At 42.9% G+C, this 24019-nt stretch overlaps 1 protein-coding gene across 1 annotated transcript in view; it reads right to left on the reverse strand.

Moving 5' to 3' along the window:
- Positions 1–18987, reverse strand: part of HAPLN1 (hyaluronan and proteoglycan link protein 1) — an 83327-nt gene extending 64340 nt beyond the window's left edge. The window contains exon 1 of the mRNA XM_048503229.1: positions 18546–18987. The gene's annotated coding sequence lies outside the window, so the exon portion shown is untranslated. The remainder of the gene's footprint in view (positions 1–18545) is intronic.
- Positions 18988–24019: the final 5032 nt, after the last annotated feature.

The following is a 24019-nucleotide window of genomic DNA, read 5'->3' on the forward strand; positions in this document are numbered from 1 at the left end:
AGAATAATTCTATAATTGAAAATTGAAGAGACCATGTCATGTTTTCACCATCATAAATAAACCTTAAGTCCAACAATCTAATTATTCCATAGCATTTAAAGTTGATTTATATTCAGTTAATATAATTTGTAAATCACTTCCTTAGTATCAACTTCTTCAGTTGATAATTTTATGTTAAACAGTTCTGTAAATGGATAAACCATTTTAATCATAACACAAAATCCTCAAAATAAGGCAGATTTGGAATGTGTTGAGCTACAGTCTGGAAATGTGTAGAGCTATTCATAAGATTGGATCAAAATGTGCAAAGGAACCAAGAAGGTCAGTTAAAGTTAATCACTCTGTCATTCCTTGATGCCAATGTTTGTGTTAATAAAGCTTTAGTTATGAATCTCTGGAACCACTTCATATACACATTTTCCCAAAGCCTGTGCTTGTCTAACTCAGTCTCTGATCCTGGGGACTAGGACATTGGTATAATGGCACCCATGCCTTTTTCCCCATGCCCCCATGGGGCCATGCCCTACCCCCCTGGTGGCCCCCCTCCCCACTTAGTTTAGTTCAGCTGGCTGCAAAGAGCAACTGGCTGCAAAGAGTTGAAAAAGCAGCTTTTCTGGGCCACTGCCCAGCCCCGTTGCCTGGTCCTGCCAGGCTGCTCTGGACCACAGGGCCTGGCTGGCAAGGCAGGGCTGGGCAAGGGTGCCCAGCAGTGGCCACCGCCGGGCCTGGCCCAGCAAGGCTGGTCTGGCAGCAGCTTCTGCTGGGTCTGGCAAGGTGGGGTGAGGGGTGATTTTCCACCCCCATGTGACCCCAATGGCACGTGCTCAGGGTGCAGCACTCCCTGCCCCATGGCAGCTACACAAATGGAGGCAACATTATCAAAAAGGCCTCAGCCTCTATGCCCTTTTGTTGGTTTTGCAGAGGAACTGGCTGATCACTGTGTAAGACAGCATTCTGGACTAGATGAATCCCTGGTCTGATCTAGTAGGGCCCTTCTTAGGTCCTTATCTGAGTAAGTTAACTCCTTCCTGACAAACTCTATCCTATAACCTTTCCTCTGGATTTGCTTGTTTTTCCCCATTCTGTTTTTGTCTTTAATGTTCACAGCGATAAGTGAGAACTATGAGAAGAAAACTGGAGTGAGATTTATACTATTTTGATGTCACTTCCTTTGTAGTAAAGAGTTCATTCCAAATCTCAGTTGTTCATCCCAACTTGTTCTGGAACTCTATGAGCTGGAAATCTATGAGCTGGAAATTTTGCTATGGTTTCAACTTGGTAATTTTTTAAAATCTATCCTGCATTTCTTTGAAAGCTTCTGATTTTTCAGGCTAGCTTTGGGAGCGATATTGTGCAATATTGAGCAGGTCAACTCAAAAGGCTCATATTATTCAATGGGGCTTGCTCTTAAAGATCATAGGATTACAGCCTTTGTTAGTCTTTGCTTCATATACAATTATTCTTTTGAACATCAATTTTTCTACATAATTACCAAATCTATGCTCATTATTTATGATAGCATCTTTCCCACTCTAATGCCTTTCACATACTTCTCCACACATTAAGAAAGTTCTTGCAAACAATACACATATTCATATTAAACTCATAAGAATAGTTGTACAAAGTGAAGTGATCTGTGCTGTTATTCATGAGACCAGAACTTAAATGAATAGGTTTGCATTGTGACACAAGAGTTTCGGAAATGAGATTCAAAAGGGTAACTGTCAGTACCAGCCTCTAGCAATGCAAACAATGAGGTACCAGTTGTGAATCAATGGGAAACAATGGCCAGTGTACAAAGAACCATAAGTAAGAAAGAATGCACAGCTTACAATAACAACTTTTCAAGCCGGAAGAACATAAAAAACAAGACCCATTTTCAAAAGGCTTTGTTTGCAGAGAAAATCAGTTGGCAGGCACATGCATATGATTTGAGATATACGTAAAGAAGATAATGTAGATCAGGGGTAGGGAACCTGCGGCTCTCCAGATGTTCAGGAACTACAATTCCCATCAGCCTCTGTCAGCATGGCCAATTGGCCATGCTGGTAGGGGCTGATGGGAATTGTAGTTCCTGAACATCTGGAGAGCCGCAGGTTCCCTACCCCTGATGTAGATAATAAGCAACATAAGGCGCATTTTAAATATTTATATCTAACCATCTACAATCTCCATTATTGAAAGCATTATTTTGCACTACTTTTAGCTTTTGAGAAAAGGGCTGGATACAAATAATAGCACTACATCCCTAAATATACATCCAGTAACAACCCAAAATGGAATTAGAAGAGTAAAAGAGTTTGGATTTATACCCCTCTTTCTTTCCCATAAGGAGACTCAAAGGCTCTTTCCACACAGCAAATGTATATCAGGTTCAACTCAGGATAAAGTAACCAATTTTCCTGTTTTTGCATTCACGTGAATGGATGCAGGCTGTAATTGGAGCCCACAGAAACAATCCAGGTTGCTGTCGTGCTTTCGCATGGAGACGCATCTATTTTTTAAAGTTTACTTCCCACCGATGCGTAGCTACGCAGGCATGCAAAATGAACCCCCACAGCCATGCTGACGTCTCACAATATGACCATTTGCACCTGCGTGGCTACACAGATGTAAGCCATGATTTTCTAAAAAAGGAAAACAAGAGGTGAATGAAGTGCCTCCTGCCCAGCCGTTCGCTTGTAAGCAGCTGCAAATCAGGATTTTTCAAAAGTCTTGTGAATAGTGCAATTCTCAAAAAACCCAGTTTGGGAAAAATAACACAGGGAGGATTTTGTTTCAGGGGCGGGATCTGTGTGAAGTCTCTCCCAAATAGCTTTTTTCCATTCTAAACTCTTGTTTATTGGCCCATGCAGAGAGGGCAAAAGGGAATTAAAAACTTCTTTCTCTTTCTCTTCCTCTTCCCACAACAGACACCTTATGAGGTAGATGGGGCTGAGAGAGTTCTGAAGAACTGTGACTAGTCCAACGTTACCCAGCTGGAATGTAGGCGTGCAGAAGCAAATCTGGTTCACCAGATAAGACTCTGCAGCTCATGTGGAGGAGTGGGGAATCAAACCCGGTTCTTCAGATTAGAGTCCACCTGCTCTTAACCACTACGGCACACTGGCTCTAGCCTTCTAAGCCCATTGACTTAAATGGACAGAATGTAACTCTACTTGCAATGGATCTGGATTCCCTGAATTATGACTTCAGTTCGCAAGCCTCTTAATGTCTAATGAAACTCAATATGATTTTTAGTATGACTTTCCATACAACTAGCAACTAAAGGCAACACGAAACAACCCCCTTATGAAATATATTGCAAATAGTGACTTCATACCACAACACCCCCATTGCACATAAGGTTTCTATATTACTGCCAGATGCTCCTGGTGTTAGAACACTTCCAACACAAAGGAGATCATCTACAAATAATAGACTTGTTGGACTTCCATGCGGAGAACTTTCAAGAGACTCTACTGATCTCTTTGGCTCATTCCGCACACGCAAAATAATGCACTTTCAAGCTGTTATTAACAGCTTTTACACCCTACACAGCTTCAAAGAGCCCTGAAAACAGCTTGAAAGTGCATTATTCTGAGTGTGCGGAATGAGCCTTTGTAACTTGGGCTGATTCCGCATGGGCCAAAAACAGCAGCATTGTGAAAACAGTGTGAAAATGGTGTAAAAGGGTTTAAAATGGTGTAAAAGCGTTTATACTGTTTTCACATCATTGTCACACTGTTTTTTTTGGCCCATGCGGAATCAGCCTTGGAGTCTGGCTATAGTGGAGTCTGCTATAATGACTATAGTAAGATGTAGGTGACTTGGGTATGCCTTACTTGACACTTTTATCTTTGAAGTATTAAACCAAGAGGGGAAATATGGCTAGAAAAGGTAATGCCAAAACTCACAAAACTCACAATTTAACATCCATTCGCTATGTCAGACACTGATCAACCCCTTGCATAAACTAAGTACTACTTAAAGTATTTGCTTATTTATTCTCAAGTTTCTGCTATACTCATCTCTTATGTAGCCTGTCTCCATTGCCTTAGTCAGTGATCCCACCCATTTCCCTAAAATTGTACCCCCATATCAGCAAACCCTATTTACATAGTCGCTTCCAAGACGTCGGCCATGCCTACATCGCCAAGAGTTCTGCCGGCGTATGCGGAGCCGAAATGTTCGCATCGCCAGCGCGTAGCAGATAAGCTAGAGGCCCTCCCCGGACCTCCTGGGAGGTCGGAGGACAGTGCAATGGCGAGGCTTCCACGGGCCAGCAGGCGGCTTCTACCGGAGACATCGTGGAGTGGGCTGGAGAAGGGAGACAAGCAGCCTTCCGTGGCGCTGGGTTCGCACCGGGCATCAAGCTGGAAGATCGCTTCTCTCAACAACAACCCTTTAAAGGGTTGGAAAGAAGGTTTAGAGGCTGCCTGACCGCCCTGGGGAAGGAAGCGCAGTCGTCGTCAGCTGTCACAGCAGGCAGCGTTGTAGCGCTTGCATATCTTGACGGGCGACCCGGGGGTGCATGCTTTTATTGTGCCCACAGGCCGCCGTTTTTTGGGCTGTCGCTGGAAGCGGCGCATATTTTTTCACATACCCCCAAATACTCTGGCACATACCCCTGGGAATACATATAACTCAGGTTGGAAACTATTGGCCTATGTAATTCCTTGTATTTTGAAAGCCTTTAAAAGATTTAAGAGATATATTAATAGAATGCCATTGCTTGCTATTAGCTAAAATGTCATTTTTATTTCTAAGCAGGAGACAAATATCTGGTAACAACTTTTTGATGCAATAATTTTATTTCTATTACACAGATTCATATGATTAAGGACTCAGACTCATTATATCTGCTGCAGAAGAGTAGAAACAATTCAGCATGAAATACATCATAAAAACTTTCTGTCAGGGTCCCCCTCCAGGGCACCCAAAGGGGTACCCGGTTGCCGTCCCTCCTATCCCTTCCCGGGATTGTTGGTACCTCCTGCCTCACCCCTGGTCTTGTGGGGTGGATTAATTGGGTGTCCCTGGTAGACACCCTCGGGCTGACCAGCCCGGACTAAATCAGCCCTAAGAGGAGGCTCTGTTCACGCCACCCAGGGCTCCCTTCTCCCAGCCCTCCATTGCCACGCTTCGCTCCTCCTTCTCTCCCTCTTTCTCCCGCCCCTCCGGCCGCCTCTCTTTCCTGGCTTCTGTCCTCCCTCATTTCACTATCCCTCAGCTCTCCTTCTCAGCCCCTCTTTTGCTTCCCTTCCAGCCTCCCCGTCTACTTTTCTCCTCCGTTCTTCCATTCTACCCACCACTCAAGCCCAAGCCTGAAGAACCCTCCCCTCTCCAGGCTCGTTTCTTCTCGCGACCGGTAGCGCCTCTGCCCGTCCACCAGCTGCGGGGCTAAGTTCTCCGCCTCGCCAGAGGCGCCAGTGGCTCAGACAGTTGCCGGTCGTCGGGCGCTTCAGCTTGAGGAGCTGGGGCGGTGGCTCCCTCTGTCGGGCGGCCTCGAGCTCTCCGAGCCGCGGCATCAACAAGTGGAGGCGGAGGCGGTGGCCCTGCTCGTTCGCTGGCTCGGGCTACCTCCTCAGCTCCCGAGCTGCAGTCCTGGGCTGGGCCGTAAGTTCCACCGGCGCCGGGGCTGAGCCTCCCTCCTGCCTCGGGCGAGGGGTTTCACTGCCACACTGACACGGCCGACGGAGGTCCCGTGATGCCTTGAGGGTCCCGCTGCTGAGCCGAGGCCGGCGTTGTCACCGCCTCCGCCTCGAGGCTCTGCTTGGGCGGCTGGCGGGCCGAAGAAGACGGCGGCCGGTAGCAGTCCAGGGGCGCTGGGGAGGCCCGCCTCGGACACTTTCGATTTCTATCCAAGGCCCCTTGCCAACCGCCAAAATAATGAGTTTTCCGACCAAACCACTTTCCTGGCAACTGCTTGCAAGAGTGGATTTTTGCAATTCTGCAATGGCTTCAAAACAGCTCGTTGTTGTTCGAAAGAAGTTTGAAAGTGCATTATTCTGCATGTGCGGAATGAGCCCAAGTCTTCCTGACCCTGGAAGAAATTTCTGTTCACAGATTGCAGCATTCTATACACATCATTTGTGAAACCAGATCACATTTCTACCTATAAAGTCTGAATGACTATATGTTATCTCTGTAATTTGCTCAGGAATTTTATCAAGCGCAGTTTTAGGTGGACAAACTTCATTCTCTTATGAGAAAGGAGGGCTCTTGCTTGCTTTAACTATTAGATCATATACCATAGAAGCTTATTAAAGTTATATTTCTTCTAGCTCCAGGCAATATTTTTATCCAGTCATGTAGAATGCTCTTCTGATTGATTCTGTGAATTCACACTACCTCTTTTAAATGTTTGGTTTCAGTACAGTTGATCATGTTCAGAATTTTTATTCTGCTGAACTAATGAAAAGGAAAGAAACCTCAAAATCTATGGCTCATTCCGCACACGCAAAATAATGCACTTTCAAGCTGCTTTCACAACTGTTTTTGCCATTCCGCACAGCTTCAAAGAGCCCTGAAAGCAGCTTGAAAGTGCATTATTCTGTGTGTGCGGAATGAGCCAAAGTTAATTCCTTAACAGGAAGAAAATAAAGATCATTACATTCTAAAATAATCTTCCATTATTTATCCTGTGGTCTCCTCTTTCAAACTCCATTATATAAAATCCAAAATGTATATATCTTGCTATATATATCTAGTAGACTGAATAGGTTGTAGGACATTCAACACAACGATTCAAGGTCAGAATTTTGGAATGTATGTCACGGATAGAAGCCCTTATGGTCTCCCACTTCTTTCAGAAACAACACCATCCAGAATCTATGACTGATTCCGCATGGGTCAAAAACAGCAGTGTGAAAACAGTGTGAAAATGGTGTAAAGGGGTTTAAAACGGTGTAAAAGGGTTTATACTGTTTTCACACCGTTTTCACACCGCTGTTTTTGGCCCATGCGAAATCAGCCTATGAGAGTTGTGGTTTTGGAAACATTAAGCTCCAGTGGCAGTGACTGATCTATGAAACAGCGACTTCAAGCCTTTACATATGCCTTTAAGTGTATAGTTCCAAGAGGACTTAACCAAGGCCTGGAATTGGTGATCTCTTTTTTATTTTGCAGGACCCAGAACAAGTTAGTAGGTTTACTTCATGGCTCAATGAATGCCATGAGACCATTAAATTTATTAGTTCATATAGTACGGAGTCAATTCCATTTCTGCATGTTATGGGAACAATTAGTTTTTCTTTATACAGGAAAGATACACACAGAAATAATTATTTACATTTTGGTTCCTTTCACCCTTGCAACACTAGAGCCAATTTACCATATGGACTGTTTTTGAGAGCCAAGAGAAATTCTACCACTAGAAGGGATTTTAAAAAGGCAGCTAAAAGTGTTGAAGTTGACTTATTAAATAGGTCATATCCTTGGAATATTCTTAAATAGGTCATATCCTTGGAATATTATCAAATCTGCCAGGCTTAGAGCTGAATCTATTTCCAGAGATTCCTTATTAATACCTAAAACCCATTCAGAAGAAAAAAGAATTACCTGTTCTTTTGACTTTTCTTTGCATAGCGACAATATTTATATATATAAGCTTTGGCCTATTATAAGTGAGTTACAAGTTGTGAACTTTTTCCACTTATAGGTTGGAGGAAGAATAGGTCTATTGCCAACTGATTAGTTAAAACTGATTACAAGGTATTGTCTCAAATCCTGCCTGTTATTACAGGACACTTTAAATGTGGTTCATGTTCTATTTGTTCTTTGACTTTAGAATGTAAAGAGGTTGTTACTGAATCCTATTCTGTCAAGTTATTTGGCTTTTCAAATTGTAACTCTACCAATATAATTTATGGCATAGCAATCACCTGTGGAATGTGGTATGTAGGACATACAACTCGCCGATTCAAGGTCAGAATTTTGCAACATATTTCACAGATAAGGACATGTGTCATAGAAGCCCCTATGGTTTCCCACTTCTTTGAGAAACAACATCATCCAGAATCTTTGGCTCATTCCGCACACACAGAATAATGCACTTTCAAGCTGCTTTCAGGGCTCTTTGAAGCTGTGCGGAATGGCAAAAACAGTTGTGAAAGCAGCTTGAAAGTGCATTATTTTGCGTGTGTGGAATGAGCCCTGGAGAGTTGTTGTGTTGGGAACATTAAGCTCCAGTGGCAGTGACTTACTTATGAAACAAAAGCCGTTTCCGCACGGGCGGAATATGGTGGCCTGGGGATGGCAGAAATGCTGTCCCCAGGCCGCCATTCGCACAGGGGGCATAGCTGCTTCGCAGCTGCGCCGCCCTCGCACCGCCCACCCGGCGCCAAGCCGGCGTTTCCAGAGTGCGCTGGGAAGCGCACTTTTCTGGAAACGCCGGCTGGAAGCTGCTGCCGTGCGAACAGCAGCGGCTTCCCGGCGCTTCCCCCCGCCACTCCCTGCCTTCACTCCCTGCTCTCCGGCGTGTCGCTGGGGCCTGGGGACACGCCCCCCTGCTCTGCGACATGGAAGCAGGCGCGCAGGGCAGGGGAGGCGTGTCCCCAGGCCTTGGCGACGCGCCGGAGGGCCGGAGAGCAGGTGAGTCGACCGGCGACGGCACCCAGTGGCGCCGTCTTCCTGGTTCTTTCTGGGACCGTCCATACGGACGGTCCCAGCGTCGTCGGGTTGGCATCAGAAACGCCGACCCAAGCCCTTCCGCCTCCGTGCGGAAAGGGCCAAAGACTTTTGAGACATGAAGACTTCATTAGGTATGCCTTTAAGTGTATAGCTCCAAGAGGACTTAACCAAGGACTGGAATTGGGAGCATTTTTGTAAGCAGCTGTATGTAATTTATGTGGTTTACATAAAAGGTAGTTTTATGTCTAATAACAATGCAGTCTTGTTGAGAACTACAAGTTATGAAAATTCTTAGAGATAGATAGTTACGGTAAGCAATAAATTGCAGTTAAAATTAGTTTAATGTTTATAGAAGCTTTGATGCAATTACTTATATTTTATAAATTTGTTTTGCAGAAGAGGGTCCATAGGAGAATTTGTGATTATAAACCCATAGAATAAGGATTTATTTAATTTAAAATAGTAAGTGGGATATTTATAAGAGTTTGGTTAACATATGATCATATGTAAATTTGGGTTAACAATCACCATATATGTTTGATGCATTTTTGTTTATTTTAGGAGGGGGTCTAAGAAGGCATTATGAGGTTAACCAATACCAAAGATTAACTAGCCCCACCCTTTGTGTTTACTTTGAAGCAACAACTCATATATGAAGTACTATTTTGTACATAATTGTACTTGCATTAATACAAATTGCAAATGTTTTTATACATAATTGTACTCACCTTAATACAAATTGTAAATGTATAAAGTTGTGAAAATTGCACTATATAAATTATTGTTTATGAAATTGTGCATTATACATTGTGGATAAAATTACCCATGTTGCTTGTGGTTTAAGCCATTGGATACAGATGTATATTGTTGCCAAAACTCCATGTGCAGTCATCTTGTAAGAAAGAAAAGGGGGTGGATACACCAGAGATATGGCAACAACATAAATCTGTAAGGTAGAAGGTAAACATGTTCCAAGGGATGCCTGCCTGGAGGTTATGGATATATCTGCTCTTTACAATAATATTCCTCATGAGGAAACTCAAACTACTGTAGAGTTCTTTTTAGACAAGAGAGAATCCAAAGTTCCCCCTACACATTTTTTGCTGGATTTATTGGATATTATTTTAGAAAATAGCTTTTTTAAAGGTTTGATTGTTCTTTTTATAAACAGATTCATGGTATCAGTATGGGATCTCCAGTGGGACCATTATTGGTCAATTTATTCAAGTCTGATTATGAAAGTAAATTTATTTTGAACAATGACCATAATCCATTTTTTCAAAATATTCTTTTTTTATTGCTGTTTCATTGATGATCTGTTTTTTTTATTTTTCAGGACCCAGAACAAGTTAGTAGGTTTACTTCATAGATCAATGAATGCCATGAGACCATTAAATTTATTAGCTCACATAGTACGAAGTCAATTCCATTTCTAGATGTTATGGGAACAATTAGTTTTTCTATATACAGGAAAGATACAGACAGAAATAATTATTTATGTTTTGGTTAACCTTGTCACACTAGAGCCAATTTACCATATGGACTGTTTTTGAGAGCCAAGATAAATTCTACCACTAGAAGGAATTTTAAAAAGGCAGCAAAAGTATTGAAAACTATTGAACCTAGCACATAGAACTAATACCAACAATTCCAAAAAAGATCTATTGTTCAACATGAGTTGTACTCCACAATAAGAAATTATGAAAGAGCATAAGGAAATGTTGTGCAAGTAATAAGGGTTTTTTCTTTCTTTTTTTGCTAAGGCAGAAAAAAATATTAAAACACTACTTTAACTTTTGTGATAGTTTTGGAAGAACTAAAAGCTGTGATCATTTATTATTCTGATTGGACTGGTTTTACCCCACTGGGTCAGTATTCTTAAACTCTTCCTTCCTCCATGGTATCTGAAAATTGATTTAAATAGGGCTACTGGATTGCCATAAATCGGTTGTAACACATTTATATTATTTCACAGATTTTTAAAATGTTATCTGACGTAACAACCACACAGGTCTAATTAAGGCCCGACGTTATTAAATTACCATTAAACTGATTTTAAGTGGAAGCAACAGTCATTATATGAAGCAAAGAAATGTATCTAGTTAGTGCTAAAGATATCAGTTGTACAAGTGTACTTTTTTGTAAAACACTGTTTTTGATAGTAAAACACTGAACTATCCACCAGATGGCACATGGTGATCACGGTTAATATCTTATATCTCCACAAAACCTCCCTTTCACGGCACAAATAAAGGCCAGCATTATTAATTTATACCATTGCAACCTATCTACGCCCAATATTTGTTTAGCCAGATGTTTCCTCTAATCCTGCTTCAACACCATTAATTAAAATCCCAAGTATATTCAGAGGGTTTTTTCCTTATTCCAAAGAACAGTTTGTTACCTATAAGTTACAAGCACACAACTGTATGTAAGAGTTGCTAACTGTGGAGCCACAATGTCTCCTATTTCCTCAGTAGCAACAGGAGAAGTTTGTGAGTTGAAAATGATTAAATATATACATTTTAAATGTTTGATTTTGGAAGAACATTGATAGATGGTTCACATTATATTGATGTTATATTGCTGATTTTCAATCACAAAATGAATAAAAAGTGAGAGCATTTTCAATATTTCTGGGAATTCTTCATTATCATTTTGGTAGAAAAATGGAAATAGTTATTTCAGACTTCCAATGTTTATCATGATCTGCATCCTAAATATACTAACAGAAAACAAATCCCATTCATCTTGTAAGACACAGGAACTCAAACTGCTGTGATATAGTAGTTGGAGCATCAACATAGGACTAAGCAGTCCTGGGTTCAAATCTGCATACAACTATAAAGCTCAGATGGTAACTTTGGATCAATCACTCTCTCAACCTAACCTATGTCACAAGAATTCTGTTCTGAAGATGAAATGGGCAAGGGACTTATAATCACTCTCAGCTATTTTGAAGAAGAGAGGGAAAAATAGTAGAGATATTTCCATTGTGAACATGGATAGGAAAGAAAGCAAAAATAATATTTTTCTTTACATTTTAAATACAGTGGGGATATAGGAACAAAGGGAAGGTGAGGAAGATATTTTTTGCTGCGTGGTCAGCATCAAACTGGGGGAGGGGGCTGTGGATCCAACTTTATAAAGGGGGGAGCCAGTAGGGTGCCTATGAAAATAGGGAGAGTCCTTCTCATCTCCATAGGAAACCCCCACTTGCAAAGCTAGATCCAGGCACAGAGTTCTCCCTATCTCCATAAGCACCCCCCATCTGCATAGCCAGGATCCCCAGTTTGCAAAAATCTGCAGTCCCCCTCAGTTTGCAAAGCTGGATCCCAGATTTCTGCCCATTTATTCCAGCTCTCTTTCTCTTTCTCTTTTCCTATCCCAACTCTCTATTCACTATTTTTCTGCCACCCTACCCTAGCTCTCTGTGCCTGTCAAAGGAAAGTTTTCCAGGCAAATGGAGGCAGGAGGGAAGAAACTGCTGTTTCCAAACAGCCATTGCCGTCTGAGGCATGCACAGTCCTGTTGGAGCTGGCAGCAAAGGCTTTGGGGAAGTGTAATCCAGTGGCATAGTACCAAAGGGGTGGGGGTAGGCACAATGCACCAGGCGCACTCTGGTGCGCGGGCCTAGTTGGGCATTCCAGGGCATGGTGGGGGCAGGTGGGGGCGCAGGTGCATGTGTATCCTGGGCGCAGTTCCCCCTTGCTCTGGCCCTGGTGTAGTCCTCCAGGAAGAGGAGCAAACTGGTCCTCCTGCATGATCAAGGGCTACACTTCCCAGCAGCCCTTGCTTCTTCTGGTGTGTCATCTGGAACTCACTACTGAATTATATGTATAGACTAATAGTAAAGCCTGTTGTATAAACAAATACAACAGGATCTAGAAAACTGTTGGTGAGTTAATGGCATCCCTCAAGGGGGCCAACCCCTCCTGCCTTTCTTCCTTTTGGCATCACGTCACCAGGTTTCTTCTCATCCTCATCTTCTTGGATGCCTATATTGGCATACAAGGGTTAATGGTGACCACCAAGAAGGGCGACTCTTCTTGCCTCTCCTCCCCCCTCAGCCCCAAGTTACCAGCTCCCTCCTCCTTCTTCTCCTCTTCCTGGACCCCTGTATCACCATGCAACAGTTAATGGTGTAGTTGTAGCTGTCAGCAGTCACAACCCTCTCATGGGGAGCAGCCGATTTCTGCACCTGCTCTTCCTCAGGCAGTAGCAGACAGTGCAGTGACTGTAATTATCCAGCAGTGGAGGTGAAGGGTGAGTGCATGCAAAAGTAAACTCCACATTCCACTATTTTGTTTGTGTTGTTTTTACCCATTCTGTGTAAGCCCCGCTTGCAAGCCATGTATACATGGCAATTGACTGGACGTTGGTCGTACATGGTGATTGGCTGGAATTGAGATCGTCACCATGACTAGCCTTTTATATAATAGAATATTCCAGTGAGTTCAGTTATTTTCATTAACAATAATGTAGCAGAACTATCAATCTTCAAGTCATATTTTAGCTAGCTGGAACTGTAATTCCTTACTATAATAATCTCCTCAGGTGTTTCTGGTCCTTCCTTCTGTCTTTTTTCTGGACATGTCCTATATATCAGCTAAAGTTTACTTTACAACCAGTTTGATAACAACTTCATATTATCTCCAGATTCTTTGGACATAAAAGCTCATTAGAAAGACAACCCTCTTGGTACATCTGAGTCACAAAACAAATGCTTCTTCATTGTACCACTGATGGGTTCAACATTTATCCCTCTAAAAAGGGGGCTTATTCAGTACTAAATCTTGGATTGACACTACTGTTTCATTTGCAAGTTGTATCAGTTTAATACACATTAATCTAATCCAGGGGTAGGGAACCTTTAACACTCAAAGAGCCATTTGGACCCGTTTTCCACGGGAAAAGAAAACACTTGGAGCCGCAAATAATTTTTGACATTTAAATTAAAGATAACACTATATATATTGGGTTTTTCTAACCTTTTACTCCGCTCATTCTGAGAAGTGCATGGATGCGTCCGCCCTGTGCCTGCAGGGTGGGCAAGGATGGGGCCAGCGGCTCGGTCTCACCGGCCGCCGGGAAAGCGCCCGCCCCGCTCCAACGGGGCGGGCGAGAGAGGAAGCCTGCAAGGCGGCCCAGCTGACCGCAGGCAGTTGGTGCACCTGCACTGCTGCCTGCAGGGCAGGCAAGGATGGGGCTGGTGGCTTGGCTCGTGGAGCCACAGTGCAAGGGCAGAAGAGCCGCATGCGGCTCTCAAGCCGCAGGTTCCCTACCCCTGATCTAATCAGTCTTGCTAATTGAAACAACCAAAGATGGGGCATTTAATTTTATCTGAAACCCCTTTCACATGACAAGAAATGTCAGCAAGCTCTTTTTGACTTATGTGTTCATTTATAACAAGATCTGAGCCCATATATGTGTACAAGTACTCTGATATGTGTGCATACATAGGGATATTTAAGCGTGCCCCTTTGCAGTGGTGGGATTCAGCAGGTTTGCAACACTTCAGCAGAACCAGTTGTTAAAATGCTGCTTGTAAACAACCAGTTGTTAAATTATTTGAATCCCACCACCAGAACTGGTTGTTAAATTATCTGAATCCCACCACTGCCCCTTTGTCATGCAAATTGTAGGGTTCCTATTTATACAAAGAGAGGCGTATATGTGCACAGGCTCTGTACAACCCTTCCAGTAAACCAGCATGGTACCATTCTAATAAGACTAGCATTGGTTTAAATCCAGCCTGCAACATTATATAAGCAGCAATAATGAGTGTTGCATTGTAACTGAAAAGGTTGCAAGGTTCTTGTCTTTTGCTATGAAACAACTTTCACAATTAAATACAAGAGCCTGATGTGTATACTCAACTGATTCTTGATTCACGCTGAGACAATATTATATTTTGGATTATATAGTTTTATTAGTTTTGTTACTATATTATGTATTGTCTTGTATAATAAGTTTTTTTACAATTTCAATAAAATGGATTTGGATTTGATTATATAAGCAGGACATTTGGAAGTCTTCTTTCTTTAACTCTACAGGGGCTACTGGAACAACTATCAACCATTCGCAAATGTTCCATTCTTGAGCAAGGTGACTGAATGGATGACAGCTGGACAACTTCAAGCTTTAATGGCTGAAGTTGATTGTTTGGATTCTTTCCAACCTGCATTCAGGTCAGGTTACAGCATTGAAACAACATTGGTCACTCCGATGAATGACCTGCATTGGGAGATAGACAAAGGAAGTGTGGCTCTTAATTCTCCTGGTCCTCTTATTGGCTTTTGATACCATCTATCATGGTATCCTTTAGGACTGTCTTTCTGGGCAGGTTCTGGCTAGCATTGTTTTATGGTGATACAGCTCCTACCTAGGGGGTAGGTTTTAGAAGGTGGCTTGGGGCTTTGCTGCTGAGTCCCCTGGGGTTCCACAAGGGTCCATGCCGTCTACTATGTTTTCAACATCGACATGAAATGGCTGGGTGAGGTCATCTGAAAAGCAATATGCAGATGACACTCAGCTCTATCTCACACTTCTGGCTGATCCAAGGAAGATTGTAGAAATTGTAAACTGATGGCTGGAGGCATTTGGAGTGGATATGTCCATATCATTCCACCCTTCATTCCACCCTTGGCCAATCTATGCCTATTCCCAGTCTGTTTCTGGGCACAATCCAAGGTACTTTTACTGACCTTTAAAGCATTGCATGATGCGGAAGCTTCATATTTGAAGGACTGACTGCTTCCTTACAAACCTACCTGCTATGGTTATCTTCCAAGGCCCAGCTTTGGGTGCTCCTACTTTCCATGTTTGGACCTGCTCCTTTAAAGGGAGTTTAATCCCGTCCAGAAAACCTGACACATTAAATCTGGTGCTCTCTCCTTCCTTTGTTGTTTTCCACGAGCAACTCAAATCAGCAGGTGAATACTTTTGTCAGATGACATTCATTTAAAAACCTCTCCTTTCTACCCCAAGTTTTAATTGTTGTTTCATGTCTGCATATTTTTAATTGATTTTAAATTGATTTCATTGGTTTTTGAGATATATTTTATTATGTATGCTTTTTAGCAGGATTCATGGCCAGGATGAGGGTAGAAATGGTATACTTTTGTAAATAAAATTAGTAATAATACATAAATGGCCTACAACCCAACTAAGTAAATCTGAAGTGTTCCGTCTACCCCAAGAAGCCTCTCTCCAGCTTATGTGAAAGTATGAGGTCTTCCTGAAGCCAAAGGAGCTTTCCTCCATCTTAAGTGGTTCTTCCACTGGAAGAGAAGGAGAGAGTGTCCTTGAGCTAGTAGAATTTCCTCCAGCATCAGGGAGAATATGCGTCAACAGTGCTAGGGAAAACTGATTCATAACAGAAAAATAGCATGGTGGCAAAGTACACTATGCCAGCACTGTAGTTCTCCTTCCCTGACTGTCTTCAAATTGTTCTCCTCCCCTGACTGTCTTCAAAGTTTGCCACTGATTTCTTATGTGTTGAGATCTGAAAACGTAACTATTGAAAGACTAAGACATATAGCATTGTACCATGCAAATATTTCCCACAGTACAATTATTAAAATTCTCATTTTTACAATGGTACTTGTTACATTCGATGAAACATCCTAGCAAACTGTAAAGGTATAACTCACACATATTTTTTCTATTAAGTTTTGTTAATTCATAAATTGTAATGCAACTGGTTCATGTAATTCATTTTTTCAAGCTGGAATTCAGGAAACCATGTAGATACTTATCTGACTTTTAAAACATTCCACTGAAGCCATATGTACCCTTTTCCACTTTGAAAACTCCTAGCAGTAATAAATATATGGATTTTCCAGCAGCTATAGCAACATGAAAACATACATAACATACCTTTCTCACTTACACAGTGCCTTGCAATGTAAGTTAATAGTTCCACTGAAATATTGCATTTTCCCAAAGCCAGTAAAGTGTTTATTTTGGAATATGTATTTAGAACTATTTTTCCTCTATTAAAATTAGAATGCAAGAAAAACAATTTTAAGGGCTTAAAGAATACTGTTATGGATCTACTGCTATCCCCTAGAGATAGACTTCTAATAATTTTTAGAATATCTAACAATTTTTCATTTACTTAGTGCTCATAAAGAAGTCAATGTTGAAAAATATACATTTCTTCATCAACTTCAAAAATTGCTGAGCCATCGTTTATAAGGCAAACCTCTACCCCACTATTCTAGTCTTAGTACCTTGACAGGCAAACACATTGTTGAGATTCCAGATACCCTCAAAATGTGAGGTAGGTGTCAGTTGCTGTTACTGTAAGTTCCTTCATATTGCTCCATTCTCTTTAGTTGTGTACGTAGATTGCTCCCACCTACATCCCTTTCTACCGTCACAAAATATTGCCAGCTATAGAGAACCCATTGCCACCTGTCTGTTGGAGGACAAGATATAGGTGGCAGGTGGGCCACCTACATTGACCCTTATTCTTTATGAGATTTTAACGGATCCTGTTTCTCATGTACTCAAGATTAGTTACATCAAAGAATGCAACTGTCACACTCACAATCAGAACAGTTTAAGAGCTATAATGGGAATAGATGAACTTTCAAAGCATGAAGTAAGGATTAGCAGTTGTGAGAAGCACAGAAGCACAGTACAGTGTAGTTATTTTGGATTAATTAGCAGAAGCAAACACAAAAGGTATTGACAGTACCTTCCAAAGTAGAGTACCTTCCAAAGCCTTTCTCAGTACACTGAAGGTTGGGCTTAGAAAGATGTAACTCTGCCCAGGTGACATTGTGAGTATCCCACAATTACAATTACTACAAAGTTCAGTGTCCTCTCTCCCCTGTTCTTGCCAGTCTGCTTCTATTACCTTACTTATCTTGAGTTTTCCTAATTGAATTTAGAATACCCAAACTATTTTTGTCCTTGCTTTCTACCAATTACTTCTATATGTTTCTTCAGAAGTTCCCATTACAGAGAATATGACTAATGACTTTTATAAATAAACAAGCAATAAACAAAGTGGAAACTCCAACAAAGAAGGGAGTGGGGTAGCAGCCAACAAAGCACCATTTTTGATCAAGTGTACATTATAATGAGTTATAGAACCACTTATGTATTTCCATACATGGTTGCTAACAGTTCAGTAGGGCAATATAATGTTTAGGGCAAGCTGCACCCACTGAATTTCTGTCTGAGCTCTATCAGAAGAAGGGGAACTGGCATGTTTATTCAGAGAGGCTTCCCAAATGGTTTATGCAGCAGCAGCGTTTGGGGGTCTTGCCTCTAGCCCCCTACAAAGACTTATATGTACCCATACCAAGGTGGGGTCTCAATCCAAAAGTTTTTGCAGGCACAGACCTTATCTTTATTACTGCTCAGAAGATGTTTGCCTTACCATGTAATTGATTTAGACCCCCTTATAGCTGGGGTGAAGTCTTGACGAGTAAGCAGCTCACAGCTCAATCATGCATTTTACAGTCAGATTAAGTTTGTCAAAAGGAATAATAATAATAATAATAATAATAATAATAATAATAATAATAATAATATCCATTTAAGCCGTTTTCAAGCTGCTTGCAAAGCAATGCTTCGACCACTATTTAAAAGTCAAATTAGCCTCTGATTCATTTCATGGATAACTACGTATAATCCTGCCTTCGTGGTCCGGTTGGGTCACAACCACTTGTTGAGCACCAGGGTGACCTTTCACGCTAGTGAACCATTCCCCTCTGTTTCAATCCCATCTACTGAGCAATGGGTGCCTCACCGCGCGCCTCAAGTCATCCCTCCTGCCAGAAGTCAGTTTCTTTGCCCCGTACAGAGCCTCGCCTGAAGAACTGGCCCTGTCTGGTGCTCGCGTATTGGTCCAGACGTTTCCCGGCGGAGCCCCCTCCTTTCGCCCCCACTTTCCCCCCTTTTTTTCTTTTTACCTTTCTCACCGCTCACTAACGAAGGTGCAGCCAAAGAGGAACAGTTCTGACAACAACTGCAGTCGAGCGCAGGGACTCCGCGGCTGGCGAGCGGGCGCTCTCCTCAAGGAGGTGTGCCTGCGCGCTCCTGACAGCGCTTCCCCCCTCCACTTGCCTCCACGCTGGCCGGCTGAAGGAGAAAGTGCCGAGTCCGGGCAGCCGGTCGAGTCGCGGGGTTCCCAGAGAGCTTCACTACAGCTCCCTCCAAACTTCAGGCGTGAAAGGGCAGAAAGGCAAACCAGGCGCGCTGGGACGCACGGCGCTGCAGCGTCTCTGGCGGCCCGTCAGCTTCCCCGCGCCCGGGCGTCCTGTCGCCTCACCTCGGGGTCTGGCTCCGGGCCCTGCCCTCTTGGCTCGGCCGCTTAAGAACTCCCCTCCCTCCACCCGGCCACGCCCTCGCATTGCCCACCGCGTGGAACAACTTGTCAGAGTTTCCCTGGGATGGGACGGGACGAGATGCCTGCGGAGCGAGGCTGCAGCAACATGATACTTCTCCTGCGCGGGCCGTTCTGCCTGCCTCCTCACGCCCCCAGCGCCGTTCATGTTCAGATGGGATGGAGCAGGCAAGGGCGGCGGGCGGAGGCCGGCGGGGGGGGGGGGGGTAAGGATGAATAGGATCGCCCTGGGTCATGTCCTCTTTTCCAGGAAGCCACGACGCACACTCTTGCAAAGTAAATAGGACGATGTATTGACGAAGGCTTTCACGGCCGGATTCAACTGCGGTGGGTTTTCCAGGCTGTGTGGCCGAGGTCTGGTAGATCTTGTTCCTAACGTTTCGCCTACATCTATGACTGGTATCTTCAGAGGTGTATCACAGAGGGAAGTCTGTTACACTGGACACAGTGTGTAACAGACTTCCCTCTGTGATACACCTCTGAAGATGCTAGCCACAGATGCAGGCGAAACTTTAGGAACAAGATCTACCAGACCACGGCCACACAGCCCTGAAAAACCCACAACAATCAGTTAAACAGAACGAGTGACTATGGGAAAGGAGGACAGCCTTTGGGTGCGCCCTGCTTGGACCCTCAACTGTATAGGAACAGTGAATTTCGTCTTCGGGCCACCACCTCCTGGGAAGCAAACTTTTTGCTGCTGAAGTGGAGGGCTTGATCAAAATCCTAAGCCTGAAATCACACAAGACTTCAGTTTGCTATTAATAAGCAACAGCGAAAAGGAAGTATCTAGCATAGAACTGTCTAGCGTATGGTCCCCTCATTATTCCCCATCTTTCTAAAATGGCAATTTGAGGGAAACTCTGTGTAACCATACTCAGTCTGATCAGCCCAGTTTGGCAAAACAATCTAGGGCTTGGGAGCTTAGCAGGTTTAGCCCCCGTCCGAACTTTAATGGGAGACCAGCTAGGCGGAGGAAAGCAATAACAATCACCTTTGCTCATCATATGGAAGGGGTGGCTGAGATCACCATGAGTTGGTTGTGGTTGAAACTTGGAAAGCATAGGTTTCTTCTTCATTTATGCCCCTGCTGATGGTGCACTTCACACATGGGATTAGCATGTAGGCTGTAATCAGAGAAATGGAGAACATGCTGTGTTTGAAGTTTTACTGGGCAGAAATTTTGAGATATGTGATATATGAAACAAACTTCTTGGAGTGTTTTACTAATGTCTTCACCCCAGCTATCGTAATTATCTCTGCAAATGTTCTTGGTGTCTGATATACCTTTTTCTAGAGTTGCAAATTCTATTAGCTTAGCAACAGTTAACTTCACAGCTAACTGTCAAGTCACGCCCCAAGTCATAGTTTCCCTCTAACAGATACCTGGCACTCTCTTGGAACATACTATTTTGAATCTGTGCTGCACTGTCTGGATATGTATTACTACTCTTGTTTGACTAGAAACATTGAGGATTTGGCAAGTGCAGCAGAAGACTCTTGCCAGCTCCAGTAATACTGTGGCCACAAATATCTCGTCTGCTGAACAAAATGAGCGTTATGCAGTTTGGGTACACAGGTACATTCTGACAGTGTTCTTGAAATATCCATAAATGAATAGAGGTTTATCATGTCCATCTCAAACACGCTGGAGCACTTTCAGATAAATTAATTAAAATTGAAAGTAATATAATGGGACCTAGTTGTACTCATTTAAATCTGTTCTGTTTTTTTTAAAATGATTGGGACACTTCACACATGGGATTTGAAAGTACACTGAACATTATTTACAGCATGTATGCCTAAAAAATATAAGTAATAAGTGCTTTTAAAGAGGTTCTTTCCTTTTGACTGTAAATTTGATGGCATGCCTTCAAATGAAACAACCCCTAGTCCAGACTAAATGTTCCAGATTGAACTATCAGGAATTTGTGTCCCTGTAATGGAATGGATGTGAATTTTCCAGCATGTTATGAAGTCAGTCCATTTTACTTGATGCAAATTTTATTTTACCTGGAGCCAATGGGCATAGCTATCTGCATCCTGGTCCAGATAGACAGTTTCTGCTAAAATGTGTTGAAAACTGGAATTTATCTACAGAAGTTTTCATATTTGACAGCAGACATCATTTAACACAGTTTGTTCGCACAAACAAATGCAAATGTGAGATAGAAAACACAGCCAAATATTCCTTACAGTCAAAGTAGGTTTTATTTTAGAAATACCAGTTTGGGAATGGGCAAAAAACAATTCAAGCAGTTTGCATAAAAATGTCCAGAAGAATTCCTGTTTCCCTACCTGGCTTTCAACCAGCTTAATGAAGTACAAAAATAGAATATGGGACATGATGGAGTCGTTTCAGAGTATTTCCTGTTGCAAAATGTCCACTCTCCATAACCATAGCATTTTGGAACAAAATTAGGCAATTACGGAGGTCAACATTGTTGACTGATATTATCTTTTTACTCAAATACAATTCAACCTGCACAGATTTGTTCAATTAAGTATTGATTATACTAAGGGCTAAAACTGATTTTCTTTTAATCACTATTATTCTCATTTCTACTGCAAGAGTATATACAACAGTTATGTACTTTTCTTGCACAAAACACCACTTTGGTAAATGCCTGCAAATAACTTTTCATTGCTGACAGTATCTCATCATCATGAGATAGATGGAAGCGATATATTGCATTGTACTATGCCTGGGATGACCCAAAATCAATGCCCTCTGAGTCATGAATGTTATCTGGGTGACTTTGGGTCAGGAAATGAAGCTAAACTACTTCACATGATTGTTAGGAGAGTAAACAGAAAAAAGGAGAACTATATATTCAGTCTTCAGTTTTTGGAAGGAAAGGGATAGATGGGGAAGATACCTAGAAGCTATAAAATAAGTACTTGCTGATAGTATATTGGAAAGTGCAAGTGTAGATTGTACATTGTGTTCCTTGACATCTGCATGGCATAAACTAAGAATACAAACAAGGAGTGTCTGAAGGGGAAATTAACACATTCACTAAGGAAAGCCTGTTTACCAGTTCTTCTCATCATCCAGTGGCTGTGACTTCTATTGCATCCATGCAGAGGCATACCACCAATGGGGACATGGGGTATCCTATGTTTCCAGGCGCATGCCATTTCATCATGTGGGGCGTGTTGTTTGCCGCAGTCATAGGGAGGCCAGGGAGGGCAGTAGCTGGCCCGTCACGGTGGTGCCTGCCTGAGCAGCCCACCACCAAACCCCACCCTTGGCTTTTCTGCAGGCTGGCTCCTGCCTTCCCCAGGGAGACTGGGGAGGTCAGGGCCCAGCAGTGGACAGCCCACGTGGGCACTGTGTCAGCAGGTTTCTCCCTGTGGTGCCCGCCCAAGATGCCTACCCTGAGTCCCACCCCCCGGCCTCCCTGAAGGCCAGCTCCTGCCTGGCAGGGGGTGGCACAGGTGGGTGCTGTGGTGGTAGGCCAGCCCCTAGAGCAGTGGTGGTGAACCTATGGCACTCCAGATGTTCATGGACTACAATTCCCATCAGCCCCTGCCAATTGGCCATGCTGGCAGGGGCTGATGGGAATTGCAGTCCATGAACATCTGGAGTGCCATAGGTTCGCCACCACGGCCCTAGAGGGTGCTGCGGTCTGTTGCTGCAGCACCCACTCAAGCTGCCTGTCCGACCCACCTGCCGCCAAGTCCCACCTCCCTGGCCTCCCTGTTGGCTTCTGTAAGTGAAGTGTGTGTGTGGGGGGGGGGGGGAGCCAGGCACGGGGAGGTGCTGGGAGCCGGTCATGCCCCGGGCCCCATTTCCACCAGGTAAGCCTCTGCAGTCATGGAAAACCCTTTCATGTGAATGACAGCAGCTAATAACAATCCTTGCTTCAGAAATGGCCCCTTCTACTTTCTGAAAATCTCAGAGAGTGTCACAGAATGTACTGGCACCTATGCTGTACATGGTACATACAGCCGTCTTATTGTCAAACAGTAATTTTATTGCCCATTCCATTTTGGTGATGCACCTAACTGGCTGTTGGATTGCACAAGTTTGTTTTTTAATAACTCAAGATGCTTTATGCCCTGGCTGGGATGGCCAAGTCTAGTCTGATTTTGTCAGCTCTTGGAAGTTAAGAAGTTTCAGCCTTAGTTAGTATTTGGATGGGAGAACAACAAGGAAGTCTGGGGTCACAAAGCAAAGATCTTTAAAGTGACTTACAGTTCGATCATAAGAACATTTATACTTTTCTTAATCCACTGATTTTGGAGGGCATAACACTCTTTAGGACTGAAGTATTACAATACAAACCTCCTTCAGTTGCAGCATATATTATTAATGTATTATTAATGTTTACCTCTATCAGTTAATCAACTGGGGGTGCAATCTTATGCACACATGTATTAAGAAAATACATTTGCTGCTGCTATATGAATCTGGTTGAGGGGGCTCACCAAGTAAAAACAAGTGCAATAAAATCATAAAAAACAATCAATATTAGACAAGCCATAAAACCATCCTTAGGCTAGAAGGGCGGGGAGTGGGTGGATGGGTGGGTGGGTAGAACACTTCAATTAAACACCTGGGTAAAGAGAAATGCTTTGATACCTATTGGACAATAAAGTAGTCACCCCATGAGCTTCAAGGAGAGCAAATTCTCAGGGCCCTTCCACACAAACACAATAATGCACTTTCAATCCACTTTCACAACTGTTTGTAAGTGGATTTTGCTATTCCACACAGCTGCAAAGTGCACTGAAAGTGGATTGAAACTGCAATATTCTGCATGTGTGAAAGAGGCCTCTGAGAGATGCTGGAGCATTTTAAATTTAATTCATGATCCAGAAAGTCTGGGGAGTCTAAGGGGAAGTTCATAACTGAATTGAAGAAGCTTTGTCAGAACTGTAATTATTGTGTCTCATTGGCACAGATGGTAAGGGATGATTTAATCTATGGAGTAAATGATGAAAAAGATACAAAGATGACTACTGTCTGAACCTGCCTTAACATTTGATTCTGCATTGGTGTAGGCCCTGGCTATGGAATCTGCAACTACAAAT

This window comes from Sphaerodactylus townsendi, linkage group LG07 (genome assembly GCF_021028975.2).
Source record: "Sphaerodactylus townsendi isolate TG3544 linkage group LG07, MPM_Stown_v2.3, whole genome shotgun sequence".
In the NCBI taxonomy this organism is placed as follows: domain Eukaryota; kingdom Metazoa; phylum Chordata; class Lepidosauria; order Squamata; family Sphaerodactylidae; genus Sphaerodactylus; species Sphaerodactylus townsendi.